Source organism: Glycine soja, chromosome 19 (genome assembly GCF_004193775.1).
Source record: "Glycine soja cultivar W05 chromosome 19, ASM419377v2, whole genome shotgun sequence".
Lineage (NCBI taxonomy): Eukaryota > Viridiplantae > Streptophyta > Magnoliopsida > Fabales > Fabaceae > Glycine > Glycine soja.
Genome location: NC_041020.1, coordinates 23831768 through 23837921, shown reverse-complemented (window position 1 = coordinate 23837921; position 6154 = coordinate 23831768). Strand labels below are relative to the sequence as shown.

General features: G+C 35.6%; 1 pseudogene; it reads right to left on the bottom strand.

Moving 5' to 3' along the window:
* On the bottom strand, nucleotides 1–4575 carry LOC114398654 (annotated as a pseudogene).
* Nucleotides 4576–6154: the final 1579 nt, after the last annotated feature.

The following is a 6154-nucleotide window of genomic DNA, read 5'->3' as shown; positions in this document are numbered from 1 at the left end:
TTAATACCAGAATGAACTGAATTTTCTTACAACATTGCGTAGAATAGGCTCCAATGAGGAGCAAAGTTTTTGCAAACTGTCAACCTTTAGGGATTCAACAATTACACTACAAATTAACATAAATAAATGAATAAAAGCAATAGACACATGCATAGCCAGTTGAAGATACCAGATTAAGCTAACTACCTCCTTAGTGTTCCCTTTCTTAGTTACATACTCATTTATAGAAACACAAATTAACATTCATATACCTAGCCAACACAGGTCGTTTCTGATCAAGATGACCTTCTTTAGCGGCAATTTTTTAAGCTTAAAAGTTGCTTTTCAGTTAAAACTTCTTGGGAGTTTCTTTGGATCGATTTGAAATTATGGAGGAGAAGTAGAAGCCAAAAGCTCCTAAAACTAGCTACCCTGAAGAATCCTTTTTTCTTTAGTTTTCTTCATTTTTAAAAAAAGCTACATTTCTTAAAGCTCATTTTTTTAAAAATAAATTGACCCAACTTCTTCTTTTAAAAAGAGAAGCCTAGAATAAGCTAGGCCAACACCACCTAATTCTGGGTCAAAGTGAAGGAGGGAAGAATAGGAATATCCCATCATCAAATTGTATACCTCTTGCATCTTCTTACATCGCCCTTTGGATTCAATAGGAAAGTGTTGTAGCATTAAGAATAGTCTGTAAAAAACAGTCAAGAAGGCGACGCAGAATCAGAAAAGTCAGAAGGTAATACAGATAAGTACACAAAGCATAAGTACATTGACAAAATTCAAATTTTCAATTTAAAAATTGAAGTTAAAAGTATCTATCCGCCTTAAAATTCTCTAATTTTATAAAAAAATGAAATTTCATTTGAGAACCAGGACACAAAGAAACAAAAGGATATGTTGATGTAGCTCCATGTGGAGCTTGTAGGCCTTGGATCTTCTTCATCAATGGAGTCCTTTGCTTCTTGAATTTTAATGGCAGTGGAATGGAGAAGAAGAAGAGTTGAGAGGAGACACCACTTCAAGGAGAAGATGAGTCAAGAAGAAGCTCACCACCATAGGAAGCCATGGATAAGAGCTTGAAGGTAGGAGAAGATGAGTGGAGGGAGAAGGAGAGAAGGAGCACGAATTTTGTGCCTCAAAAGAGGTCTGAACTTTGAAGTGTAATTCTCAAATGATCAAAGTTGAAAAAAAATGCACACATGACCTTTATTTATAGCCTAAGTGTCACACAAAATTGGAGGGAAATTTGAATTTCTATTCAAATTTCACTTGAATTTGAAATTGAATTTGTGGAGCCAAAATCTCATGAATTATGATTAGTGAATTTTAGCTATGGTTCAGCCCACTAATTCAAGATCAAGTCCAAGATTCTCCACTAAGTGTGCTTAGGTGTCATGAGGTATGTAAAGCATGAAGAACATGCACAAAGTGTGACTATATGATGTGGCAATGGAATGTAGCAAGCAAATGCTCACCTCGCCCTCTAAAATTTAATTGGATTGAGCTTCTCCCAATTCAATTAAATTTATTTCCCAACACACACATCAAATATTCACTTAATGCATATGAAATTGCAAAACTACCCCTAATACAAAAACTAGTCTAGGTGCCCTAAAATATAAGGGCTGAAAAATCCTACATTTCTTGGGTACCTTACCTATATTATGGAGCCCTAAATACATGACCCAAAAATAATGAAACCTTAATCTAATATGTACAAAGATAAGCGGGCTCATACTTAGCCCATGAGCCCGAAATCTACCCTAAGGCTCATGAGAACGCTAGGGACTTCTCTTGCATCTCTGGCTCAATCTTCTTGGAGTCTTCTATCTAATGCTCTTGCGGGGTAGGATTGTATAACATGTTAACTAGTAAATGAAGAAGAAAATTGAAACAAAGGCTTAAAATATAAAATGAGGTATGATCTCTAAGTAGCTTGTAAGGGCTTGTGATGCAGCCACATAGCTCCCAAGTAAAATTATGATTTATCATAACTTTACTACTATCAAATCCAAAACCAAATATAGTTTGAAATTTTAAAAATCTTTGAAGCCACTTATAGAAATATCCAAATTAGGGTAATAAATAAGAGCATGGCTAACTAAAGACAATAAAAAAAATCCTTCGACTTGTTAAGCTGGTTGTGTTTATTTTTGAAAGATTTACCAATCCCAATTTCAGAAAATTTCTAGTTTGGATAAAAAAAAGTTGTCCATACTGGTTGCCATATTTTCAGATAATATCCATTTCTTTATCTTCACATACAACTAAGTTCTTTCTTTAGGGTTAGGAATAAAAAAATGATGGCAAAAAAAACACAAACAAAAGTTGTTTCTAACTTGATTCTGCTTTGTACATTGGATAAGTCTGAATAGAAAGTGGATTCTTCACTTTTGTGGCATGTTTTCTTGTAAATTACTTTTTTCCCAAAAGTCAATTCTTCCTTATCAAGAAACCCGTTTGGAAATCTAAAGCTCTCAAAATATTTACTTTCAATTGTGTTGCTTAATAAAACATCAACAAAAATGATCTGCTACAAATTTGTTGGCCTCAAGGCAGCTACTATCCTTTGGAACAATCCTTTTGGAACATTAATTCCTGTTATTTTATTTTAAAGGTTTTGCTAAAAGTAAAGAGGCCAATATTTAGTGGTAGAGTAAAGCATATAAAATACTTTAGTGTACTTATTCAGTTCGTTGGTCTAGAATGCATGCATTTTCATAGGTGTGGCATTGCCATTAAATCAGCTCTACGACAATTAAAGATCATAATAACACATCATATGACAAACATTATGTCATTTCAAAATTAGGACTCTCAAAGGCCGAAATTGTTATCCCTTTATCCTTCTTCATGGATATCCTGGTTACAATCATATATCTTACCACCTCACAAAACCAGGCCTGTGCAACTAGTTTAAGAAATTTTAGAGAAGACCAGATCCCAAATATTGAAAGCAGTTATCAAGACACAAAGGAACTATCTTGGAATTGAAAATAATTCATTTGTAAAAATGATTTCAAACGTGGTAAAGATCAATGTATACTGCTAAGTTTGACTTAATGGGTGGCATCTTGTAACTTAATGCAATAGTTTCATGCATCAATGAAAGTTGGATATGAATACAAAAATTACCTTCCACCATAAAGAAGAAAGCAAATGGATGAACACAAAGAGAACCCTATTGCAATGCACCTGATCAGACTTAGGAGAGAAAATAGTCTAACGAACTGCCTAATTGAGCTATGCTTCAGCTAGGCCTAGCTTGATTCACTTCTACATAGAGAAGGCAGAGGAATCAAATGAAGCTATGAGGGTGGGAGTCACTTGTCAATGGAAAGAAGCATGTTAACAAATCTAGGATGCCAGCATAGAGGAAGCAAAAGAATTTAGTTTGATGTTTCAAGGTAAAATAGAAAAAATTTGAATCTAGTTTGTTATTATTAAATGCTTGTATATTGCTCACTTAGAATTTAGAAACCAATAACCTAGTTGTACAACTATACTATTGTATCCTATTATTGGATATCACACAAAATTTTCCTTCTAGCCACCATATAGTGAATCACAACCAAAGTCAAACATCATTTAATAGTTGATCACATACACAAACTTCGTAAATAGTAGAATTTTCACCTGAACAACATAAACCACAATATTAATTGTATAGAAACTTGGTTTCAGCCCATCAGTTGATACAGCACGTGCCTACAAAAGCATTTAACATCGAGGTGGTAATCAGCCCATCAAAACCAATAAGCAAAACACACTACCATGGAAGAAGAAAATCACAGGAGGCAAACCAACCATGTAGAAGCAAATGCACCATAAGTCAAACTTTCCTGGTAATAAATCTTAGCCTAGAACAAGACCAAAAGTGCATATGTTGTAAAGAAAGCAAGACTCGACACGTCAAGCAAGATGTGTTGAACTATCTACAAACACAAGCAAATGCAGTGAGTGGGTATTAGTGTGAGTCTAACCACATTCTATAATTAGAAAATAATGAACAACTAGTCTTCTATTAAGAAAAAAATTAATCAAATTAAATGTTACGTTCTATTCCCTATACTCTAATACCTCTGACTTCAACCTCTACACATTCTGATAGAAGATGAAAACTACACACCGAACTACAAAATTAAAAAGAGTGCACAATCCCTTAACAAAATGTCACATTATTAAGCAGTTACTACACAAAGAATTCCAAAAAGTAAAATAACAAAAGGTTTGAACGATACAAACCCTCATTCACCAAAATATTGAGAAAGTGAAAGACCTTCTGCATAGTCCAACCGTACTCCAGCACTCTTAATTGTATCTGAGCCAATTGAACCTAAAGTTCAATCAAAATAAAAATTTTATAAAAGAAAATCGAATAAACAAAAATAAAAACCTAATTGGGAATTGAAAGAGTACGTGGTGCGACGATACCAAAGCTATGATTGCCACGATACCGTAGAGTACGACGAGAGTGTAGGAAATATGATCTTGCCACGCTGGACAGTCGTCGATGTCGTGCCACTAGCTAGAGGCGTCAATGAGCTCAACGGCTGCCACCAACAAGACCTCCACCACTATCGATGACATGTAACACCTTGAAATATTGCTAATTATAAATTGATGTTTAATTGTATTTATCATGTTATTTGATTATATGATTGACTTGAATGAGTTGAGGTATGGTGCAAATTAGTCATGTGTGATTTTCTTGATGTGGATGTTGAGTTGTGTGGAGTTTTATTGACCTAAGTTGAAATTATGAGATTTCAAATTTCACCTAAACCTATTATGGTAAAATCGTGATCCTGGATTCGATAACCGTTGGATCATCTTCAAATTTTGACTGTAGGTTCGTAACACATGTCCCAACATTATGACAATTGGGATTTTCAAAATTACAAATTTTCACCTCTTGCTGAGCGCGAGAAGCGCGCTAAGCGCAATTCCAACCCGAGAGGGAATTGCGCTGAGCGAAAATTGTTGCGCTTAGCGCCAAAAGTGGACTCCCGCTTAGTGTAACGACTTGCCTTGTCGCTACGATATCACCATCCTAAACTGCGATAATTTCAATTTTTAAATAAAAACTCCCTTAATTTGTTTTTTTGCTTATGAAAATAAAGATGATTTTGTCTTGACATACATTCACCAAACCATACACATTTACTTAAAAGAATATATATATATATATAGGAATAGTAACTCAGTACACTTCATACACATAATAGAAATTAAGATCTGTTCATACATATAATTAAAATCTGAAATTTACATCTTTAGTTCAACAAAAGGAATAATGAACCAACTATGGAGGAGTTGATTAACAAAACACAACTCTCTCTCAAAATAATCCCAACGTCATCACGTCGACTTGTGGCTCCTCAACAGAATCCCATTCTTGCACCTTACTGCTGTCATTCTGCTCCCACGAACAAGGTTCGCGATCATCACAGGTATCAACCACACGATACAAAATTGCAAGGGTGAGTTCATTATAAAAGGAACCAATGCTAAATCCAAAATAATCACAATTAGAAAGAAAACATAGGCAAACATCACGAGCTTACACAACATTCATTATTCAACACCCACATTCAACAATTATTCATCATCCACATTCAACAATTATTCATCATCCATCCATGGATCCAATCAAGACTGTTGAGAATGATGCATGCACTTGACCTCAACTCTCAGATGCAATGCAGTACGTACCGTATCCAATACCAAGGAAATAGCCTAAGCGTGTACGCACGACATCTCACTTAGGAAACCATGCAGTATTTGCCGAGGCCACCCAGTCGTGCATCATAACTCCCCCCCCCCCTCGGTGATTAGCCTAGGCCACAAGGGAGTTCCGTACCAGGTGACACACCCCCTAGTACAAAGTACATACTGCCATAGTTATACTATTTCCCGTGTCATATGAGGCATGAACCATGGGCATCGTCAAGTACCTGACCATGGATGAATTAAAGTGCCTAAGCATCCCCTCAGAAATGCTTAAATCCTTTAACCACTCTATTTTCCCCCACAAGGGACATCCGATAAGGTCAACGCACCCCCCAATGAACATACACAACATACGGCGTATGAACGTGGGCGTTGTCAAGTACATGACCATGGATGAATTAAAGGGCCTAAGCATCCCCTCAGAAATGCTTAAATT